At 42.0% G+C, this 24,242-nt stretch overlaps 1 protein-coding gene across 1 annotated transcript in view; it reads left to right on the forward strand.

Annotated features, from left to right (window-relative positions):
* Positions 1-24,242, forward strand: part of ZER1 (zyg-11 related cell cycle regulator) — a 1,037,134-nt gene that overhangs the window by 308,271 nt on the left and 704,621 nt on the right. The window lies entirely within an intron of this gene.

Below are 24,242 nucleotides of genomic sequence, written 5' to 3' on the forward strand. Positions count from 1 at the left end.
TCTCAGTGAGGCGCTTTCGCAGCCCCTGACGCCCGCTACCTCAGAGCCACAGGTCGCTTCCGACTCCCATGTGGAGCCAACTGGGCCTCTGGAAACTCAAGGTATTGGATCCTCGGAAACTATTCCCTCAGATGGGTCTGGAGCCGCTGTGCAGGCATCGGCTTCTGAGGGTGTTTTCAGACCAACTCAGTTATATGTAAAGCCATCTTCAGCTTCCAAGCCAAAGACTAAAGCAGCTCTAAAGACAAAGAAACATGTACAGCATTCTCCAGGACAGGCTTCCATGCCTAAAAAACAAATGCTCAAAATGACCAAAGACCTTATTACTTTGATCAGGGGTTCCCATCCCCCTCCTGATAAGAGGCCTAGGCAAGAGACAGAATATGAATCTTCAGATCAGGTTTCCATTTCCTATGATTCCTCCTCTGATCAAGAATACTCTCTTCCTCCCTATGAGGATTCTGATGCTGAAGAATCTATTCCTTCAGCTTCTCCTCCAGAAGATTTCTCCTTTGGGGAAACCCTGCATACCATGAGGGAGCACTTTCATTGGGAGGGCCAGGATTACTCAGAATCTAAGAAAAGGCTCAGAGATTTTCTTTTACTTCCTCAGCACAGCCCCCTTGCTATTCCCCCTGTTCTGGACATTGTAGATGATGTTTTTTCAGAGTCCGGCCTGTCTCCAGACTCTATACCCCCTTCACCGGTAAAGCCAGACAGATACTACAGGGTCCCAGATTCCCATAAATTTCTTTATAAAAACCCTGCTACTGACCCATAAACCATATCTCAGGGTCCTAAGGGAGTCAAAGCTTCCACTGCTAAAAACCCTGTCCCCTCTGATAGGGATTCAAGGGCACTGGACAGATGGGGGAAAAAAGTTTACACTTCGGCTACTTTGGCTGTAAGGGCCTTAAATTGTCAATTTCATATGCTTAAATATCAGCAATACCTAATGTCACTATTAAAACAGAAAATGTTGACTAACTCTGAATGTCCTGAAAACAAGGAAATGCAGGATTTATTGCATGCAGCTGAACAAGTGGGAAAACATACTTTGCAATGTGGTTTTGATTCTTTGGAGGCCTCTTGTAGGGCTGCTGTAACAGGTTCTGTGATTAGGAGGCATACTTGGTTAAAGGAACAGAATCTGCCTGATCATGTTAAAGCAAAATTATTAGATGCTCCATTACAGCATGATACTTTGTTTGGTGTTAAGGCAGAAGAGGTGTTGAAGAAAATGGAGGATAAAGCTAAATCTATGCAGACAGTTAAGGATTTCTTACAGGTACAGCCACCTAGATTTAGCAGGAACTGGCCTTCAAAAAATTGGTCCTTTCCAGTGTCAGACAGACCACAAAGAGGCAGATACAGACACCCTAGAGGCAGATCCCAGCCCCAAGGCTCATACAGGCCTAAGCAATGGGGTGCTTCTACCTCCAAAAGCAGAGAAGACAAATCTCAACCTTATAGGAAACAGTCCCAATGACTTTCCTCTACCAGTACCAAGCACTTACCTTTTACAAACTCCCTTAGGGGGAAAACTGGCACTTTTTTCACAAAACTGGCACATGATCACCCAGGACAAATGGGTCTTGAATATAGTGTCTCAGGGCTACAGGTTCCAATTTCACACCCTGCCAAAGGCAAGAGGCATGCCAGACCTGCCACACAATCAGTAGACAGAGGCACAAAAGCAAATTTCATCCCTCATAGACATAGGGGCCATTCAGCGAGTACCACTACAGGAGCAGGGACAAGGATTTTACTCACGACTTTTCTTGGTACCCAGAAAGGGCAAAGCCTGGAGACCAATACTAGACCTGTCTATTCTAAACACTTTTCTGGACGTTCCAAAATTCAAAATGTTGACTCTGCAGCAGCTTCTGCCCATGCTGGACAAGAAGGCTTGGCTCGTAACTTTGGACCTAAAAGAGGCATACCTGCATGTCCCAATCAGACAATCTTGCAGAAGATACCGTAGATTCATAGCTGGATCAATGCACTACCAATTCTCTGCACTGCCCTTTGGCTTCTCTACTGAGCCCAGGGTCTTCACAAAATGCCTGGCACCAGTAATTGCTTTTTGCAGACAAAGAGGAATTCAAATATATCCCTACTGGGACGACTGCCTCATTCAAGCAGAGAACAAGGACATTTTACTAAAACATCTGGCGTTTGTCAAAAGATTACTAATTTGCTTAGGGTACACAGTAAACGAAAAGAAATCAAAGCTAGTACCCTCTCAAGAGATAATATTCCTGGGTGCAAGCTTAAATACAACTGTCCAGATGGCTTATCTCACGCCAGACAAACAAAGGCAACTGACATCTTACTTTGAAATGTTGGCAACAAAAACCCAGTTATCTGCAAGAAAAATTCTGCAGGCTTTGGGCTTCATGGCATCCTGCATTCTGTTAATTCCATATGTAAGACTGCATATGAGGAAACTACAATGGTATCTAAAAAGTGTTTGGACTCAACATTGCCACAGCCTGGAAAAATCAATTACCCTCATTCCCTGCCTGCAACAGGAGTTTCGATGGTGGGCTCAGGCCTGTCACCACAACAAGGGACAGCCTTTCACTTTGCCCACTGACAGGCAGACAGTAAAAACAGATGCATCAGATTATGCCTGGGGGGCCCACATGGCAGGAAAATGTATTCAGGGCACATGGCCCACAAGCCAAATGCATCTTCATATCAATCTAAAAGAAATGCTGGCTGTACAAAATGCACTGACAGCTTTCAAGGATCTCCTTCATCCAGGACAACTGCTGATAAAGACTGACAATACTACAGTCATGTGGTACATAAACAAGCAGGGAGGCACACATTCCTACCCCCTTTGCAGACAAGCCATGATTTTATGGAACACAGCACTGACTTATCAAGTACATCTGCAAGTTCAGTTCCTGCCAGGAAAGATAAATACTCTGGCAGACGAACTAAGCAGAAACCTCATGGATCCTCACGAGTGGAAACTAGATCCACAAATCTTCAGCATGATAACAAGGAAATGGGGACGCCCAAACATAGATCTATTTGCCTCCCCTCACAACTGCCAACTACAGAGATTCTGCACAAGGACTTATCACAAGCTAGCATGGAAAGTGGATGCTCCATCATTCAGCTGGGAAAACCTTACAGTATATGCCTTTCCTCCACTACCTCTCCTCCCCAAGATACTCCTAAAGGTCAGACAAGAGAAGCCAAAAATGATCCTGATTGCCCCAGACTGGCCACGCCAGTACTGGTACCCAGTCCTAAAGAGCTTGTCTCAAGGCCCAGCCTGGACATTGCCTCAAATTAATCATTTACTGACCCAACAGAACAATCAGATACTGCACAGCCAACTCAAAACCCTAAATCTGGCTGCATGGCGGATAATGTAACCATTCAGAACACACCTCTCTCCAAAGCAGTTATGGATGTTATTCTGGAGGCCAGGAGGCCCAGCACCAGAAAATCATATGCAGAAAAGTGGAAGAGAGTCTGTGCTTGGAACCAGGCACAAGGAATTGACATACTTGTACCAAATATTCCTCAGATTTTACAATACTTAACTGAGATGTTGGACAAAGGCCTATCCTTTTCATCGATTAAAATTCATACCTCTGTCATTTCAGCTCATTACAATACAGACCCACCTATTTTTTCACATCCACTACTAATGCTGTACCTCAGAGGGGCCAAAAACATAAGACCCCCAAGAAGAGCACCAATACCTGCATGGGACCTCAATTTTGTCTTGGAAAAACTCACACTGCCTCCTTTTGAGCCAGCTAATATAGCTGAGATAAAATTCTTATCACGGAAAACAGCTCTGCTCTTAGCAATAACTTCAGCAAGAAGAGTCTCAGAATTACAGGCACTAATGGCGGTTGATCCTTTTATAATTTTCCATCCGGACAGGGTTTCTCTGAGGACAAACCCAACATTTATGCCTAAGGTAGTGTCCAGTGTGGCTCTTAATCAAACAATTCATTTGCCTACCTTTTATCCGAACCCACAGAATAAGGGGGAAAGACTTCTATATTATTTGGATATACACAGACAGCTATGCTTCTACTGGGACAAAACTAAAGCTTTCAGAAAATCTGAGCAACTCTTAGTGGCATATGCTGCAGGATCTCAAGGAAAAGCAATCTCAAAGCAGACAGTTTCCAAATGGATAGCCCACTGCATTCATTTCTGCTATTCTCAACATGGCAAATCAGTGCCTAAGGGCATCAGGCCACACTCAACCAGAGCAACAGCTACTTCAGCAACCTTCCTCAGAGGAGTACCAACTAAGGACATTTTGGAGGCTGCAACTTGGACTTCAGTGCACACTTTTACAAAGCACTACCACTTGCCTCTTTACTCTAAATCCAGAGCAGGCTTCGCCACTGCAGTTTTGCAGGGCCTCATAGCCACTCCTAATTCTATTTAGGCCCAGCCACCCAACCTCAGCTTTGGGATTCAACCCAAGAGTAATGACTGCAACAGTGAAACACGATGAACATAGTACAGGTGTGTACCTACCATAAATGTAGATGTTCGAGTGTATTCACTGTTGCAGTCCAGGTTACCCACCCACCATCCCCCTTTCCTTTGCTGGGCCTTATCTGTACTTCTCTATTCTGTACAAACTATGTAATGTATTTGCTTATAGATGAAGGTAGAGTTTTACTTTACTGCATGCATGTTTATTGGCATAAATTAGCCTACCCTTTTGGGGGCACCTGACATCTGGGGCAAGAAAAACTGAAGAAAAATGGCGTCGGCTGCATCTTTTATACCCCTGGCACACTGACATCAGGGAAGAGGTGACAGCAACCGACAGCAGACCAGGACTTTGGAATTCAGGCCGACTGCGGGTAGCCTGCCAGCAGGATAACCCAAGAGTAATGACAACAGTGAATACACTCGAACATCTACATTTATGGTAGGTACACAACTGTACTTTGTTTATAGTGTAAGCTGGGTTGAGAGATTGCTTACCAAATGCAACTATATACTGCACTTTTTTCACATTTAATTTTGGCCTATTTTCTGTGCATCGGTTATTAACATGTGTAAGTACAGGTTGTAGCTCACGTCAGAATGGGATTTAAGAATGGAACCCATTTTACAATCATCTGCATACTTGGTTAACCAAATATCCCTGTTTTTGATTTGGAGATCAGAGCAGTATATGTTGAATAGCAGAGGTCCTAGTACAGATCCCTGAGGGACTCCTCTGATCATGTTAATGCTGTCTAAGGACTTATCTTCTACCCTCACTGCGTGGGTTATCCCTGGGACATATTGCTATCTATTTAACTACATAGGGATCATTATGGAGCATATTTAAGTTTTTAATTATGTTAACATATGGTATAGTATCAAATGCTTTAGCAGTGTCAAGATATACTGTATGAACACCATGACCACTGTCCATGGCTTGTGTTTTTCTCTCAAAATAGTTAATATATTCATGAGACAGAATCTGTCCTTAGCAAAGCAAACTGCTGAAGTTCAAGTCTTGTAAGATTTCTGATATTGTAGTTTATCATGCCTGTTATGAACCATTCCATTGCCTTGCAGATAAGCTGAACAGACTAATGAGTCTGTAGTTTATAGGGGCCATCCTTATAAAGTGGCATCACTACTGCTGTGTGCCATACCTTGGGGCCAAGGCCATTGGTTACGTTCTGGTTGAATAGTTGTAGGAGGTGAACCATCAGTGGATATTTAGTGCAGTTAAGCAGCCAGCTGAGTATGTTAACAGGTCCTATGAAGGATGTTTTTTTGTTTTGAAAAGTACATGTAACCAGTATTCTTTTGTGATGATTGGGAGTTTGACATCCTCAGGAATATGTGGGTTTTATATAGTTGTATTAGGGGTGAAATTTTCACTGAATTTGTTAGGTAAAATATTTACACTATCTACTAGATCTGAGTAGGTAATGCTATGTTGAATAGTTTAGAGTAACTTTGGGTTGTCTTTCATAATTTTCTACATAAGTAAAGAAGGATATGCAGTTATTCTTAGCTGCCAGTATAGTCTAAATTCATGAAACGCTTTCATTTTCCTAATGGTAGTTTTTAGTGCCTTTGTTAATTTTTTATGTTGACCTTTATTTGTGGGTCTTTAGTTTTGCTGGATATTATAAGAAGCATTTCTTCTTTAATTGTGTTGTTTATTTATGCATGTGGACCATCAGGCTGCTTTGCTGTTAAACTTTCTATTTTGCTATATTCTGGTAGGTACTATCCAGTAAATACATTTATGTGTAATTTATTCCCATAACTACTAGTAGTGTGAACATTTTGGGGATTACAGTTATACTTGGATTATGAGACTTCATTGTAGAATTGTAGGGGGTTAATACATTTCAAGTCGTTTAATACTATAATGTTTACATCTAATGGTTTGGGGATGTTGAAGGAAAAGATTACCAGATTGTGGTTAAGACTTAACTGGGGAATAGTGTACAAGTGGGATAGTGTGCACATAGATGGTATATTTGCAGGGACCAGATCAAGAATATTTTATCCTCTAGCAGATTCTTTGATTATTTAGCCCAGGAAGTACTTGTTTATGAAGTCAAGGAATTTTTAGTCATTACCTACATTTTGAGCTGCAGTTATCCCAGTTAATTGATGGGTGGATTCACAGGAATTCCATTACCATGGAAGAGTTTGACATTCGTCCAGTATGTTTAGGAGTCAAACATGGTTTTTGGGAGACATGAAAGGGTAACATGCTGTGATCTGATAGTTGGCTTTATTTAGTGTGATTTGTATCTCAGTAAGTTCAGTTTGTGGGTCTGTTGGGATCTGCCTTGAGGTAGGTGATCTTTAACAAATGTGGATAGTCCAACACAGTTCCTATTGGGTTTAAAGGAATTGTAATTACAAAGCCCTGGTATAGAGGCAGTGCTTTCTACACTTTTAAATCAAGTTTCAGTAATAATACACACATTAATGTATTCCAGGTGCAGGAGGGCCTCAAGATCTGTCAGTTTGTTCATTATACTGTTACCACTGAGCAGGGCTACTTTGATATTTTCAGGTTTTTGATTTGTTTTGTTTTTTAGGGTGAGAGATCCATTAATAGGGCTCTCCCTAAAAGAAGACACTTCAGGGCAGTAAGGGCTTTAACTAGTATGTGCTAGCCTTGGAGTGAGAAGTGCAAGATGTAATTTGTGAAATAAGTAGGGCTGTACAGCAGCTTATCCCTGGCTGACACATATGGGTCCATGTTTAACCATCGATTAACATTTGCATCGAACATTCATTCAGTGAACATTCATTTCACAGACAATGGGGAAATTAACTCGTTGGCCAGCACTTCCCCAGCTGCCCTTTTCCCCATTGTAGTGCAGTCTCGGAGTTGGTATATATAGTTGGGGGAGTGTGGGGGCAAGCCCTACACCTGGGTAGGTTTGAAATTCTGCTTTGTTTGAGATAGGAAAGTGTTGGCTAAGTAGTTACTTTCCCTGTTGAAAAAATGTACATTTGATGGATTGGGTTCGGTGTTTAGCCATTCAATGCAAATTTTATTCGATGGTTATACATACACTCTGACTCATACTGGATCCCCCCCTCGAATGATACCATTTATTCAGTCAGTTGTTAAAACCAATTGTCTTTTCTTTGCATCATGGCATCATTCTTTTGAGAGGGAAAGATTCTACTTAATACCGGGATCTTTCCTACATTTGTAACATGCTCAGAAATATCTCTCAGCATATCCCCCAGAGTTTTGAGTATCAAGTAATTTATACCCACTTGAACCCACCACCACATTGTAGTCACAGTTGTTTGGCTTGAGGGCCATTGCAATGATGTTCATCATGTTATACTGCTGCAGTCATCACACTTGGGTTATCCTGCCGTCAGGCGGTCCTGCAGTCGGCCGAATCCCAAAGTCTTGGTCCGGCGTCGGTTGTCGTCGCTTCTTCCCTGATGTCAATGCGACAGGGGTATAAAAGAGGCAGCCGACGCCATTTTCTTCAGTCTTTCTTGCTGCGCGGTGCCCGAAGCAGAAGCAGTTCGCAAGTGCCGGTCGGCTAGCTCCTGAGATTTTCGAATCGAATTTCAGCCCGAAGTCTTCTCTAAAGCTAAGTACCCTGTTGGGGAATCTTTTCTTGCCTCAGACCGATGTCAGACAAAGTTAATAATTGCATTTCTTGTGGGAAACAAATACCTCATAAGGATTTTCATTCTTATTGTATTCCTTGCCTAGGCCCAGACCACGACGTCTCTGGTTGTCGGTTTTGTGCTAGGTTCAACAAATGTACAATCGAGCGTCGGGCAGATTTCGCCCGACATTATTTTGGCAGAAAATTTAACTATAGCATGTTGTCGGAGCAACCGACATCAGCAATGACCAAAAAAACGCAAGGATAAGGGCAGGCAACCAAAGCCAAGACCAGATACCGAGGCCTCAGCAAGGCCTGCCGCCGGTTCTCCGGTTTTCAGCGAGGCGCCTACGCAGCCCCTGACTACCGCTGATTTAGAAATTCTGACGGCCTCCCAGACCGAATCAGCTGGGCCTCAGGAGCCGGTTCCATCTCACCCCTCGGACGCCAACCCTGACGGTGATCCGGAGATTTTGGACAGGCCTTCGGTTTCTGAAGGTGTCTTCAAACTGACAGCTATTTCTATTAAGTCTTATGCTAAACTGAAAGCCCCCTTAAAAGTTAGGAAACCGGGTCCACAGACACCCCCTCAGGCCCCTATGCCTAAAAAACAGATGCTTAAGATGGCTGAGGATTTAATTACCCTTATCAGGGGTTCCCAACCCCCTCCTGACAAAAGGCCTAGACTGGAGGAAGATTATCCTTCCTCTGACCAAGCATCCATTTCCTCAGCTAACTCTGAGGACCAGGATTATTCCTTCCCTCCTTATGAAGACTCAGATGCTGAAGAGTCCATTCCCTCTGTCTCCCCCCCTGAAGACTACTCTTTTGGGGAAACCTTACACACTATGAGGGAACACTTCCACTGGGAAGGCCAATATTACTCTGACTCTAGGAAAAGACTCCGTGAGTTTCTTCTTCTTCCACAGCATAGACCCCTTGCAATTCCTCCAGTTTTAGACTTTTTGGATGATGTCTACTCCGAATCTAGTCAAAACCCAGACTCCTTACCTCCTGCACCAGCTAAACCAGCAGATACTACTGAGTTCCTGATTCTCATAAGTTTCTATATAAAAGCCCTGTTGCAGACCCCAAAACCATTTCCCAGGGTCCCAAAGGGGTTAAGGACTCTACTGCTAAGAATCCACTACCTTCTGAAAGAGATTCCAGAGCATTAGAAAGATGGGGGAAGAGGGGCCTTAAACTGCCAATTTCACATGCTAAAATACCAGCAGTACTTGATTACACAGTTAAAGCAGAAAATGATCCCTCAGACAGATCTACCTGATTTCAAAGAGATGCAGGATTTGCTGCATGCAGCAGAACAGGTGGGAAAGCATACCTTACAGTGTGGTTTTGATTCATTGGAAGCCTCATGTAGAGCAGCTGTCACAGGATCTGTAAGACATGCTTGGCTAAAAGAGCAAGCCTTACCAGAACATGTCAAAGCAAAGTTATTGGATGCTCCATTGCAGAAAGATGTGTTATTTGGTGTCAAAGCAGAGGAAGTCTTAAAGAAAATGGAAGAAAAGGCAAAATCTATGCAGACAGTTAAAGATTTTTTACAGGTACAACCTCCTCGTTTCAGCAGAAACTGGCCATCAAAAAACTGGTCCTTTCCTGCATCAGACAGACCCCAAAGGGGCAGAGGCCAGCCACAAGGTTCTTTCAGGCCTAGACAATGGCATACAACAACTCAAAGAGGTGGAGACGAAAGATCTCAACACTTCAGGAAACAAACACAATGACTTCCCTCTTCGTCTGCCAAGCAAAATTGCCCTGGCAGCACCTCTGGGAGGAAGACTGGGTCTATTTCCACAAAATTGGCGCATCATAACAAAGGACAAATGGGTTCTGGATATTATTACCCGAGGCTGCAGATTTCATTTTCATACTTTACCAAGGATGAGAGGCATGCCAAATCTGCCTCCAAACCAATGGGCAGAGGCACAAACGCAAATTTCAGTTCTCATGGATATGAAAGCAATTCAAAAGGTACCTACAAAGGAGCAAGGTCAAGGTTTTTACTCAAGACTATTTCTAGTACCAAGAAAGGACAAAGCCTGGAGACCCATTTTAGACCTCTCAATTCTAAACACATACCTGGAGGTACCCAAATTCAAAATGCTCACACTACAGCAGCTTCTTCCCATGCTGGGCAAGGAGTCTTGGCTGGTAACGTTGGATCTCAAAGAGGCATACCTGCATGTCCCTATCAGACAAGTTTGCAGAAGATACCTCAGATTTTTGGCAGGTACAACGCATTATCAATTCTCTGCATTGCCCTTTGACTTATCTACTGCGCCCAGAGTATTTACAAAATGCCTGGCATCAGTAATTGCATACTGCAGACAACGAGAAATACAGATTTATCCATATCTGGACGACTGCCTGATCCAAGCGGACAGCAAGGACATTCTATTACAGCATCTGGCATTTGTAACAAAGCTGCTAAGTTGCCTTGGGTACACAGTAAACAAAAAGAAGTCAAAGCTAATACCCTCACAAGAGATAATATTCCTGGGTGCCAGCTTAAATACAATGGCCCAGATAGCTTACCTCACGCCAGACAAACAAACACAACTGACGCAATACTTCAAAAAGATGGCAACTTTTACCCAGCTCACTGCAAGGAAAATCCTGCAGGCCTTGGGGTTCATGGCATCCTGCATTCAACTAGTTCCATATGCAAAGCTGCATATGAGGAAATTACAATGGTACCTGAAAAGTGTATGGACTCAACACAGGCACAGCATCGAAACAAGTATTACTCTCATTCCTTGCCTTCAAAAAGAGTTCCTATGGTGGGCTCAAGCATGTCAAATAAACAAGGGTCTTCCTTTTGTCTTACCTCCAGCAAACCAAACTATGACAACAGATTATTCAGACTATGCCTGGGGAGCACACATGGCAGGACAGTGCATACAGGGCAAATGGTCTGCAAAACAAATGCATCTACACATCAACCAAAAGGAGATGCTAGCTGTGCAAAATGCACTGACAACCTTCAAGGACCTCTTGCATCCAGGACAACTATTAATAAGGACAGACAAAACCACAGTTATGTGGTACATAAACAAACAGGGAGGAACACACTCCTACCCTTTATGCAGACAGGCAATGACCTTGTGGAACACAGCATTGACTTACCAAGTACAACTGCAAGCACAATTCCTGCCAGGAAAGGAAAACATATTGGCAGACGAATTAAGCAGAAATATGGCAGATCTGCACGAGTGGAGATGACACCCACAAGTATTTTCAATGATAACTCAAAGGTGGGGACGCCCAGACATAGATCTATTTGCCTCCCCCAACAATTGCCAACTACAGAAATTTTGCACAAGGACTTATCATTACCTAGCCTGGAAAGTGAACGCCCTATCATTCAATTGGACAGCATTGACAGTCTATGCCTTCCCACCACTACCTCTGTTGACCAAGGTATTACTGAAAGTCAGGTCAGAGAGACCACAAATGATCCTCATTGCTCCGGACTGGCCACGTCAGCACTGGTACCCATTACTAAGGAACTTGACTCACAGCCCTCCATGGATCTTACCTCAATTCCCACTTCTGTTGACTCAGCAAAACTCTCAAATCCTTCATAGTCAGCTCAGGACTTTAAATTTAGCTGCATGGAGAATACCTTGAATTATCAATCAACACTTCTCTCAAAGGACGTCCTGAATGTCATTTTGGAGGCCAGGAGGCCCAGCACCAGAAAAACTTACTCAGACAAATGGAAAAGATTTTGTGCATGGCACCAGGCTAAAGGCCAAAATCCTGGGATACCAAACATTCCTCAAATACTGCAATACTTAACTGAGATGCTACACAAAGGCCTTTCTTTCTCATCCATTAAGATCCATGCTTCGGCCATTTCAGCTCAATATAATACGGATCCTCCCATATTCTCACACCCTTTACTAAAGCAGTTTCTCAGAGGGGCTAAGAATATAAGACCCCCCAGAAAACCCCCAACGCCAGCTTGGAACCTCAACTTCGTTTTAGAAAAATTAACACTGCCTCCTTTCGAACCAGCCTTCTCAGCAGAACTACAATACTTGTCATGGAAAACAGCTCTGTTGCTGGCTATCACCTCAGCACGCAGGGTCTCAGAACTACAGGCACTCATGGCAGTGGAACCTTTCATCATTTTCCATCAGGACAGAGTCTCTTTACGAACTAACCCTACCTTTATGCCAAAGGTAGTATCCAGTGTGGCTTTGAATCAGACCATTCATTTACCCACCTTTTATCCAAACCCCAGAATAAAGGAGAAAACTCCTTCACTCTTTGGACATTCACAGACAGCTACGTTACTATTTGGATAAGACAAAGACCTTCAGAAAAACTGACCAACTCTTTGTATCCTATGCTGCAGGTTCACAAGGAAAGGCTATTTCAAAACAGACCATCTCCAAATGGATAGCACATTGTATCCGCTTTTGCTACTCGCACCATGGGAAAGCAGTGCCTGTTAATATTAGGTCCCATTCTACCAGGGCTACAGCAATCTCAGCAGCCTTTCTCAGGGGGGTTCCAACCAAGGACATTCTGGAGGCAGCTACATGGAGTTCAGTGCACACCTTTACCAAGCACTACCACCTTCCATTATACTCAAAAACCAGAGCTGGTTTTGCCACTGCAGTTCTGCAGGGCATCCTAGCTTCACCTAACCCAGTTTAGTACCAGCCACCCATCCATAGCTTTGGGATTCAACCCAAGTGTGATGACTGCAGCAGTATAACACGATGAACATAGTACAGTTTTGTACCTACCATAAATGTAGATGTTCGAGTGTATATACTGCTGCAGTCCAGGTTACCCTTCCACCATCCCCTCTACATACCAGGGTGTTGGTTATAACTCCATGTACATCAGTCAATTGGATGCATGTCTATATGGTGTATTTGCTAACAGCTAGTACTATTGTTTATCTACTAAGGTATTTTTGCATAGTTATTTGGATTGCCTTCCTAGTTGGGGGCACCTGGCATCTGGGGCAAGAAAAACTGAAGAAAATGGCGTTGGCTGCCTCTTTTATACCCCTGTCACATTGACGTCAGGGAAGAAGCGACGACAACCGACGCCGGGCCAAGACTTTGGGATTTGGCCGACTGCGGGACCGCCTGACGGCAGGATAACCCAAGTGTGATGACTGCAGCAGTATATACACTCGAACATCTACATTTATGGTAGGTACAAAACTGTACTTTTTGGCACCTGAAAGAGAACTTGCCGTTACACTATTTTTATCCAGACTCGTCAGAGCAGTGTGTGCATGCCTGTCTGTGGGATCACCCATCTTCAATATGTTTTAATTAGTAGAGGGTTTGTTTCTGCTGGGTTTTGGGTGATTTTTTTTTTGAGTAGTGACTCTCATCTATGGATGTGCTAGTATGTGTTGTGGTGTTTGACTTCCAATGAGTCCTAATCATGTTTGACATTGGAGGTTTAGTCAATTACTTTTTATAGCCTCAGCATACAAACATTTTCCAGGTATTTATTTGGGGAACAGTGAAAGGTGAGTGGTGCTCACAAACTGTTTTGTATGTGAGATTGATGCCTCCATCTTATCTAAATATTTGCATCTCTCACCAATAGTTTGTAATGAGGTAAGTAGTAGCTCATGTTCTGTTTGTGTCACATATTTGCTACATTACTTGAGTATACCAAGTGCTATGAGGTGGGCAACTGACTAAAGACAAGTTGGCTGACCATCTGTAGTCCAAAAGTATAGAAATATGAGAAGTAAGACTTATTTGTTCAGTATTTTACTTGTGTGAATAAATTCTTATGAACGCAGTATAATAAATATTAGTACAGTTAGTTGATCGCAGTATAATAAATAAATATTGGTAGGGCCCTAACTAAAGTAGAAACAGCTAAAGCAATTTAATTTTGAAGTGAGGCGATAGTACCTTACCACTGCCTACTTGCTGGGTGTGGCTTTGCGTAATCTTGCTAAGACTAAGACTTCAGTTGAAGAGACCTGTGCTTATCAAGTACAGGTTTATGCATTGCTGTGGAAAGCGCAGCTCAGCACAGTCTAGCTGAGCTAAGACATCAAAGAAACTAATGAAAAAAAACACCTTTTTGCTAGCTTCCTAGAAGCAGCTGCAGCAGCTTACCCTCTTCCACAAAATGATCACTATTAGCTTTCAGATTTTTGGCACACTTGACCAAAACTTTGCTGTAACAGTAACTAAGTTTCAGGTAGTTAAAAGAGAGAGAAAACAGCAGATTTAACACAGAAGGCTACAGTAGTTAATAATTCAGTCAAGCAGTTACACAAACAGTAACTAAGTTGCACAGCTTGAGTACAGGATCTCCAGCTTCTAAGCATCTTAGAATAAGACAATGGCTGACTGCACATACCGTATAAATTAAATGGGAAAATGAGCCAACTGAAAACATCGAAAGCCCTAACTATTATTGTCTTCCCAGAATCACCCCCATTCTCACCATGTTTAACTACCACAAGTTCTAGATGATTCACACAGCTGGCCAAAATTGTAAGTTTGAAAACCGACTAAAAACACAGCAAGTAAATGCAACAACACTGCTTAATCCATTTAACTAGTGGTGTAGCTAGCTATTTTTGCAACCAGTGCTGTCCTCTGGTCTGGCTTCCCTCAAAAAATGGTCTTCTCAAGACTTGAAGAGAAAAAAATCTCTTTTTTAAACTGTAGCAACTGTTTGCTAAATATGTAGCAGTCAGTTGCAACAATTTGTAACACACTTGGATCTCAAAGAGCAAAATGTCCTTTTCTGTCCTTTTAAATTGTAGCAACCTTTATACACTTTTTTCTTGAGGATGTGTAGCAGATGCTAAAAGAGGCAAGAAAGCCTGTTACTAGAAAACCGTATGTTAGCAAATGGAAAAGATTTTCTAGTTGTCAGTCTGACAACAAAATAAATAAATAATTAAATAAATGCATTCATTGAATGAGAAGAAGGAATGCGTTACACATCCCATACGGCTGTATCTACCCGTTCATAGATTACAGCTGCAGCGGCTATGCTTTTCAGCCAAATTGCACTACGGCAAAGTGCTGCTGCAGCCGTTTGGTTTCGGCGATGTAGCTCGCAGGGAACTGTCTTGCGAGCTACACGCCGGAATCCGGTTTGGTTGCCAATGTTCCTTTAAAAGTATTTACACAACCATGAGACTGTTTAGAATGTACAAGTGATACAGCCATTTGTTGAAGTGCTACTGATTTAATAGGGGGTTATACATATCTTTTAACAGTTTCCTAAGAAAAAATAGAACCATTTAAGGGGGGAAATACAGAATTTGTTTCATGTTATTTGGCCTGTAAAAAGAGTTATAATCCAACATCTCTGTGGATGATTAGTTTAGATTGAAACTGACGGAAGCATTGAAAGAAGTAATGGCTTTGTAGGGTTTGTTGCTTCTGGTTGTAAAGAAAACAATCACTAGAAAGTAGGAATGAAAGGATCCATCAACACAAGAAGACATCAAGCAAATTATGAAAGAGAGATGAATTTGTTTCATCAAATGTTAATAAAAAATGGAAATGTCTGCCTTGGATATTGCAGATGGCAATGACAGCTATATCATGGATAATACCTTTAAGGTTTTTCTATAGTTGTGTGCAAGCATTATTCTTTATATTTTGTATTTTAAACGTTTTGATAGTCTGTAAAATCTATCTAGCAAACAGGTGTAAGCTGTCAAAAAGTGCAGTGCTTAGCAAATTGGTGTTTCTGTTTATCTGTTATTTGATTAATAAATACAAAAATATTTTGTTGTAATGCTGTTTATGAGTTGATTTAATCAATAAAATTATCAAATTAAAAAAAATGGATAAAACTGTATGCTTCCTTTAACAATTCAGCCTTCTGGGTTAGAATGCATGCCAGCATGCCATTAGTGCCCTCTTGAAGCACAAAAGCTGCTAGCCTTGGGATAAGACACTACTGCAGCTGAATTTAAGGGAACCGCATCTGTGATGCATGCAGCTAGAGAGTCCATGTGCTGTAAAAAAAGATGGATAAAATATTGGCTATGAAAGTTTCCACAAGAAACATGAATGTGAGGTCTGTGAGACCCTGTCAGCCCGACAAGGAATTGAGGGTGGAAACTTATCAGCCTTTGGTATGTCTTCCACAGATGTAGTCATTTTTGTCACTACTCCTTCATAGGCCAGCAGTGGAATACTGGCATCTTGGTCTCTCCAGGCCTGTTAATATTTTAGTGTTGGATCACACCTGAATGCTGGTTCCCAGGTGCTTGCAGCTGGCTTGCCCAATCCTTAACACAGCAAAAACTGTCTCCTCCACCCTCTGAATATATCCATTGATCTGAAGCTGTCAGTTTTCATCCTGTCATCACCTGTAGGTTCGGTTCTGATCCTTTGGAAGTGACTTGACCGTTTCTATAGCTCGTAGACTCCAAAAACTTTCAAGCTCATCTCTTACCCATAATGCATAAGGCAGATTACCCCATCTCATTTGCCATGTTCAGCTTCAGGCATGATTTCTCCATCTCTCTCTCAAGCCACCAGTTAAGTGTAAAAATTTACTTTAAATGTCTTCCTGTCCTATCAAAAGCCTTTATCTACCTCTATCGCATCTTCTAAACTTATAGCCTTTGTTTTTAGGCAGTTTTCACTTGATATATTTTCTCTTTCTCTCACTTCCCTGACTACCATGAGGTAACTCTAATACCATTGTTGGTATCCCTTACCCTTCGATCTTACCACTCGCTGAGTCTTCAATTACCATTATTGGTAATTTCTTTAAAAAAAAGAAAAAAAATTCCTTTGTAGCATTTATTTGTGTGTGTGTGTGTGTGTGTGTGTGTGTGTGCGCGCGCTCATGCATGCTTGTCTGCGCACGCTTGTGAGTGTGTGTGTGAGCCATCACAATTTTCTAAGGATGGCTGATAAAGAAAAAAGGCAGACTGGGTTCAAAAAATACACTAAATACGGTGATAAAATTCCTTTTTCTGACCAGAATTCTCTCTTTGTCTATTGACTCAGTCTCCTTCATTTGCAAGAGTTCAATTTGTCACGCTTTTAGTCACCGACACAGTGTTGGTAGATAGATGGAGTACGCTTATACTGAAAGGTCTCCTTCTCTCCATTTTTGGGGAGGCCATGTCTGGTTCTCAGGACAAGACAAAACTTAAATTTGGATGGACATTATCTTCTTTTTCCTACTGTTCTAGAGCCTTGGAGGTAAAGAAGCAATCTTCCTTGGTTCTGAGCCCTAAAACAAAAGGATATCGGAGCCTACGTCTAAATCATTAACCACAAAGGATTCTTTAGAACCGTCTGTTACTCCCACAGTTCCAACTCCTTGGTTGGCTCTGGAACAGGCTTCTATACCAGTCACTTCCCTGTCAAGGACACAGTATTCCCCTTCACTGGATCTTTTTGTAGACAGACCACCAACCCCCTTTTTAGATAGATCAACATTTCACTTGGTGGTCTCTGTCCATTCTTCCTGGAGTATCACTGAATTTGACGTGGAGAGGTTGATGATGTGGATTCTTTGAGCCCAAGGTGCATCAGGCACTCAATCAGCTCCTCCCCCTTTGGGTCAGGCTTCGACTTCCCCTGCTAACCCTCCTCCTCCTCTGACCTCCACAGGTATTTTAAAGTCTTCAATTCCAAGCTTCCCAAAACTGGCCATGTTGGTTCTGAACATGTCTCTATCATCAGAGCAGATAATTGCTCTGAGCACTCTGGTTGTGTTAGAACTGGAGTCCTCTCTGGGCCGCAGCCTGGTGGTCGGTTCCGAGTCATTCAAGTTTGCTCCTGGGTGTTCAGAGCAGTCTCTGCCTCGGTGACCTGGCTTGGACATGCTTGGGTCTGACTTCGGTCTCGATGGGGACTTCATCTGAGCAGCGGGGGCTTTGGAGCAGAGTACTTCCTTTTCTGCCCTGGAGCACCCTTTCTCCTCTGGTGGGTCAGCCTTTGAGGCCATGAAGAGGGCATTGGCTACTTCTAGTACAAGTTTGGTTCCTTCTTCCTTGGAGCCTCTGTCTCTGGCCACCTCGGGTCTGGAGCATCAACCAGCTCATTCACAGGGACAGCGTGTACTGCAACCTCATGCTACCCAGCGGGGTACCCCTTCTTCTTCTGAAACTTCCCCAGAAGTTTCCCTTGAGGAGGTTCCTTGAAAGAAATCGTGCAAGAGGAAGCACCTGGACTCTCCAGAAGAGTCCATCACAGAAGACACGGATTTTGATGAAGGCAAAGTGTCCCCCAGATCACCTCCTGATGATGTCTAATTTGGAGACATCTTAGAAATATTTAGAGAGGTGGTTGGAAGTCCCTCAACCCTTCGACTGAGGAATCAGTGTCCCTGCAGGCTTTCAGTACCCACCCATCTACTTCCAGGGATGTCTCCACCTGCCAAGGAGCTCATCAAATTGATACCTCAGAGGGTGTGGAGGGTACCTGATTTTACCAAGCCAATCCCCAAGAAATCAGATAGAATCATTATAGTCCCAGAAGCCAAGCCTTTTGGGACTAAAGGAGTTCCTGTAGATGCCATGGTGGTAGCAGCGGCCACTAAGAAGAAACTACCAGAAGAAAGATGTTCTTCGTGTTTCACTGTTGCAATCATTACATTTGGGTAATCTGCTGGCAGGTTGCCCTCAGTCGGCCTGAATAACAAAGTCTTGGGTCCTGCGTCGGTTGCTGTCTCCTCTTCCATGATGTCAGGTTGTCACGGGTACAAAACATGCAGCCGATGCCATTTTAATCAGTCTTTCTTGCTGTGCAGTGCCTGAAGCAGAAGCAGTACTCAAGTGCCGGTCGGCCGACTCCTGCAATTTTCGTTTTCGAGTTTCAGAACTGAAGTCTTCAAATTAAAGCTAAGTACCCCATTGGGGAAACTTTTTCTTGCTCCTTACCGATGTCAGTAAAAGTTAATAATTGTATTACTTGTGGGAAGCAAATACCTCATAAGGATTTTCATTTGTACTGTATTCCTTGCCTAGGCCCTGACCACAACGTACCTTGCTGTCGGTTTTGTGCTAAATTTAACCAACGCACTATTAAGCGTCGGTATATTTTTGCTTCTAAATACTTTGGTTCAAGATTTAACTATCCTAAAATGTCATCGGTTAGCAATCCGACTACTGGAATTCACAAAAAACGCAAAGAAAAAGACAGAGACAGACTGTCAAGGTCCAAAACCGACGACAAAGCTTCTCCTAAGCCAGTCACCAGTACTCAGTGAGGTGCTTTCACAGCCCCTGATGCCCGCTACATTTGAGTCGCAGTTCTTTACTGAGACCCATTCGGAGTCCGGTATGCCGCAAGATTCACCAAGTATTGAACCTGTGGGTGTCTGTCCCTTGGATGGGTCTGGAGCCGCTGAGCAGGCACCGGCTTCTGAGGGTGTTTTCAGGCCTAAAGATTTGCATATTAAACCGACGCCATCATCAAAAACAAGGCCAAAACCAACTTCTATGTCTAAAAAACTGATGCATGAGCCACGTGCTCAGGCCCCTATGCCTAAAAAACAAATGATCAAAATGGCTGAGGATTTAATTAGCCTGATCAGGGGTTCCCAACCCCCTCCTGCTAAGAGGCCTAGGCAAGGCACTGATTCTGAATCTTCAGATCAGGTTTCCATTTCTTCTGATGTCTCTTCTGATCAGGAATTTTCTATTCCCCCTTATGAGGACTCTGATGCAGAAGAATCCATCCCTTCTGCCTCTCCTCCAGATGCTTTTTCTTTTGGAGAGACTTTACATACCTTAAGGGAACATTTTCATTGGGAGAGTCAGGATTTTTTAGAATCCAAAAAGAGGCTTAGGGATTTTCTTCTTCTTCCTCAGCATAGGCCTTTGGCTATACCTCCTGTTTTAGACATTGTTGATGATGGTTTCTCAGAATCCAGCATGGCTCCTGATTTCCTGCCTCTGGCTCCTAGTAAGCCAGACAGATATTACAGGGTTCCTGACTTCCACAAGTTTCTTTTCAAAAATCCTACTGCTGACCCTGAAACAATTTCTCAGGGTCCCAAGGGTGTTAAGGCTTCTACTGCTAAAAGTCCTACCCCTTTTGATAGAGACTCCAGGGCGCTGGATAGATGGGGTAAGAAGGTTTATACGTCTGCAACCCTGGCAATCAGGGTTTTAAACTATCAATTGCATATGCTTAAATATCGACAGCATGTCATGGGCTTACTGAAACAGAAAATGATGTTGATTTCTGATTGTGTGGAAAACAGAGTTACAGGATTTATTGCATTCAGCTGAACAAGTTAGAAAGCATCCTTTGCAATGTGGTTTTGATTCCTTGGAGGCCTCTTGCAGGGCCGCCGTAACTGGATCTGTGATAAGAAGGCATACTTGGCTCAAAGAGCAAAATCTGCCTGATCATGTTAAAGCTAAATTGCTGGATGCTCCTTTACAGCAGAACAGTCTGTTTGGTAATAAGGCAGAAGAAGGTTTGAAAAAGATGGAAGACAAAGCTAAATCTATGCAAACTGTAAAAGATTTCCTGCAGGTGCAGCCACCCAGGTTCAGTAGGCACTGGCCTACTAAGAACTGGTCCTTTCCAGTACCCAACAGAGCCGCTCAGGTCAAAACCAGACACTCCAAGGGCTCCAGGTTTCAGTCACAAAGATCTTACAGGACAAAACAATTGGGTGCCTCCACCTACAAATCAGGAAGTAGCAAAACACCACCCTACGGTAAACAGTCTCAATGACTTTCCTCTGCCATTTCTAAGCAGTTATCTTTTGGCAGCCCCTTTGGGGAGGAAAACTAGCACTTCATGCTCAAAATTGGCATCTAATTACCCAGGACAAGTGGGTCTTAAATATAGTATCCCAGGGGTACAGATTTCATTTCCACACGTTGCCAACTCCAAACGGATGGCCAGATTTGCCTCCAAATCAGTGAGCAGAGGCTCAGAAACAAGTCATGTCCCTCATGGATATGGGGGCTATTCAACCAGTACCAGAAAAGGAAAAAGGACAAGGTTTTTATTCAAGACTTTTCCTGGTACCCAGAAAAGACAAATCTTGGCGTCCAATTCTGGACTTATCCATTTTAAATACTTTCCTGGACATTCCAAAATTCAAGATGCTGACTCTATAACAGCTACTGCCTATGCTAGGCAAGAATGCCTGGTTGGTAACTCTAGACTTATTTATTTATTATTTATTTATTTACATTTGTTGACTGGGAGAGTCCGACTGGACACAGGTCCGTTTTCAGCAGAGGCCCGGGGAGAAAAGCTCCACATTATTATTTGCATTATACAGTTAAAAAAAGATAGCATTTAAATATAGACATTAGTCCAGTTAAGGACGCAAGACAAGAAGAAAACAGATGTAAAATAGCTGTAGAGCATAGTACCATTTTAAAATATGGTGACATATACTAAACATGGCTCATCCAGACTCTGCTACACTTTGCTGTGAAGGAAAGGTTAGTTTGCTGTTATTTTTTGTATTTCTGTATTGCCTTTCTATATTTTGAATACTGTAGTTTGTTTTCTTTACCTTGTGTTTTGCTTGCATTCTGTTTTAACAGCATATTAAAACTTCAAAAGAGACCACAGCTCTCTCTGTTCTGAGTCAGGCAGAAATAAGAACTGATTAATTAAGGACTCATTCATAAGACAGAAGAGGTCACTTAAGGTTAATCACTTGTTAACAGAGGGGTGGAGCTAGGAACTAAAATTTCTATTTAAGGAGTAAACTAAAACATTTCAGAGCTTTACCAGAAAGGCTCATCCAGACTCTGCTACACTTTGCTGTGAAGGAAAGGTTAGTTTGCTGTTATTTTTTGTATTTCTGTATTGCCTTTCTATATTTTGAATACTGTAGTTTGTTTTCTTTACCTTGTGTTTTGCTTGCATTCTGTTTTAACAGCATATTAAAACTTCAAAAGAGACCACAGCTCTCTGTTCTGAGTCAGTCAGAAATAAGAACTGATTAATTAAGGACTCATTCATAAGACAGAAGAGGTCACTTAAGGTTAATCACTTGTTAACAGAGGGGGTGGAGCTAGGAACTAAAATCTCTATTTAAGGAGTAAACTAAAACATTTCAGAGCTTTACCAGAAAGGCTCATCCAGACTCTGCTACACTTTGCTGTGAAGGAAAGGTTAGTTTGCTGTTATTATTTTGTATTTCTGTATTGCCTTTCTATATTTTGAATACTGTAGTTTGTTTTCTTTACCTTGTGTTTTGCTTGCATTCTGTTTTAACAGCATATTAAAACTTCAAAAGAGACCACAGCTCTCTCTGTTCTGAGTCAGGCAGAAATAAGAACTGATTAATTAAGGACTCATTCATAAGACAGAAGAGGTCACTTAAGGTTAATCACTTGTTAACAGAGGGGGTGGAGCTAGGAACTAAAATTTCTATTTAAGGAGTAAACTAAAACATTTCAGAGCTTTACCAGAAAGGCTCATCCAGACTCTGCTACACTTTGCTGTGAAGGAAAGGTTAGTTTGCTGTTATTTTTTGTATTTCTCTATTGCCTTTCTATATTTTGAATACTGTAGTTTGTTTTCTTTACCTTGTGTTTTGCTTGCATTCTGTTTTAACAGCATATTAAAACTTCAAAAGAGACCACAGCTCTCTCTGTTCTGAGTCAGGCAGAAATAAGAACTGATTAATTAAGGACTCATTCATAAGACAGAAGAGGTCACTTAAGGTTAATCACTTGTTAACAGAGGGGGTGGAGCTAGGAACTAAAATTTCTATTTAAGGAGTAAACTAAAACATTTCAGAGCTTTACCAGAAAGGCTCATCCAGACTCTGCTACACTTTGCTGTGAAGGAAAGGTTAGTTTGCTGTTATTTTTTGTATTTCTGTATTGCCTTTCTATATTTTGAATACTGTAGTTTGTTTTCTTTTCTTTGTGTTTTGCTTGCATTCGGTTTTAACAGCATATTAAAACTTCAAAAGAGACCACAGCTCTCTCTGTTCTGAGTCAGGCAGAAATAAGAACTGATTAATTAAGGACTCATTCATAAGACAGAAGAGGTCACTTAAGGTTAATCACTTGTTAACAGAGGGGGTGGAGCTAGGAACTAAAATTTCTATTTAAGGAGTAAACTAAAACATTTCAGAGCTTTACCAGAAAGGCTCATCCAGACTCTGCTACACTTTGCTGTGAAGGAAAGGTTAGTTTGCTGTTATTTTTTGTATTTCTGTATTGCCTTTCTATATTTTGAATACTGTAGTTTGTTTTCTTTACCTTGTGTTTTGCTTGCATTCTGTTTTAACAGCATATTAAAACTTCAAAAGAGACCACAGCTCTCTCTGTTCTGAGTCAGGCAGAAATAAGAACTGATTAATTAAGGACTCATTCATAAGACAGAAGAGGTCACTTAAGGTTAATCACTTGTTAACAGAGGGGATGGAGCTAGGAACTAAAATTTCTATTTAAGGAGTAAACTAAAACATTTCAGAGCTTTACCAGAAAGGCTCATCCAGACTCTGCTACACTTTGCTGTGAAGGAAAGGTTAGTTTGCTGTTATTTTTGTATTTCTGTATTGCCTTTCTATATTTTGAATACTGTAGTTTGTTTTCTTTACCTTGTGTTTTGCTTGCATTCTGTTTTAACAGCATATTAAAACTTCAAAAGAGACCACAGCTCTCTGTTCTGAGTCAGGCAGAAATAAGAACTGATTAATTAAGGACTCATTCATAAGACAGAAGAGGTCACTTAAGGTTAATCACTTGTTAACAGAGGGGTGGAGCTAGGAACTAAAATTTCTATTTAAGGAGTAAACTAAAACATTTCAGAGCTTTACCAGAAAGGCTCATCCAGACTCTGCTACACTTTGCTGTGAAGGAAAGGTTAGTTTGCTGTTATTTTTCTATTTCTGTATTGCCTTTCTATATTTTGAATACTGTAGTTTGTTTTCTTTACCTTGTGTTTTGCTTGCATTCTGTTTTAACAGCATATTAAAACTTCAAAAGAGACCACAGCTCTCTCTGTTCTGAGTCAGGCAGAAATAAGAACTGATTAATTAAGGACTCATTCATAAGACAGAAGAGGTCACTTAAGGTTAATCACTTGTTAACAGAGGGGTGGAGCTAGGAACTAAAATTTCTATTTAAGGAGTAAACTAAAACATTTCAGAGCTTTACCAGAAAGGCTCATC

This window comes from Protopterus annectens, chromosome 16.part0, assembly GCF_019279795.1.
Source record: "Protopterus annectens isolate FY-2018-M chromosome 16.part0, PAN1.0, whole genome shotgun sequence".
Classification (NCBI taxonomy): Eukaryota; Metazoa; Chordata; order Ceratodontiformes; family Protopteridae; genus Protopterus; species Protopterus annectens.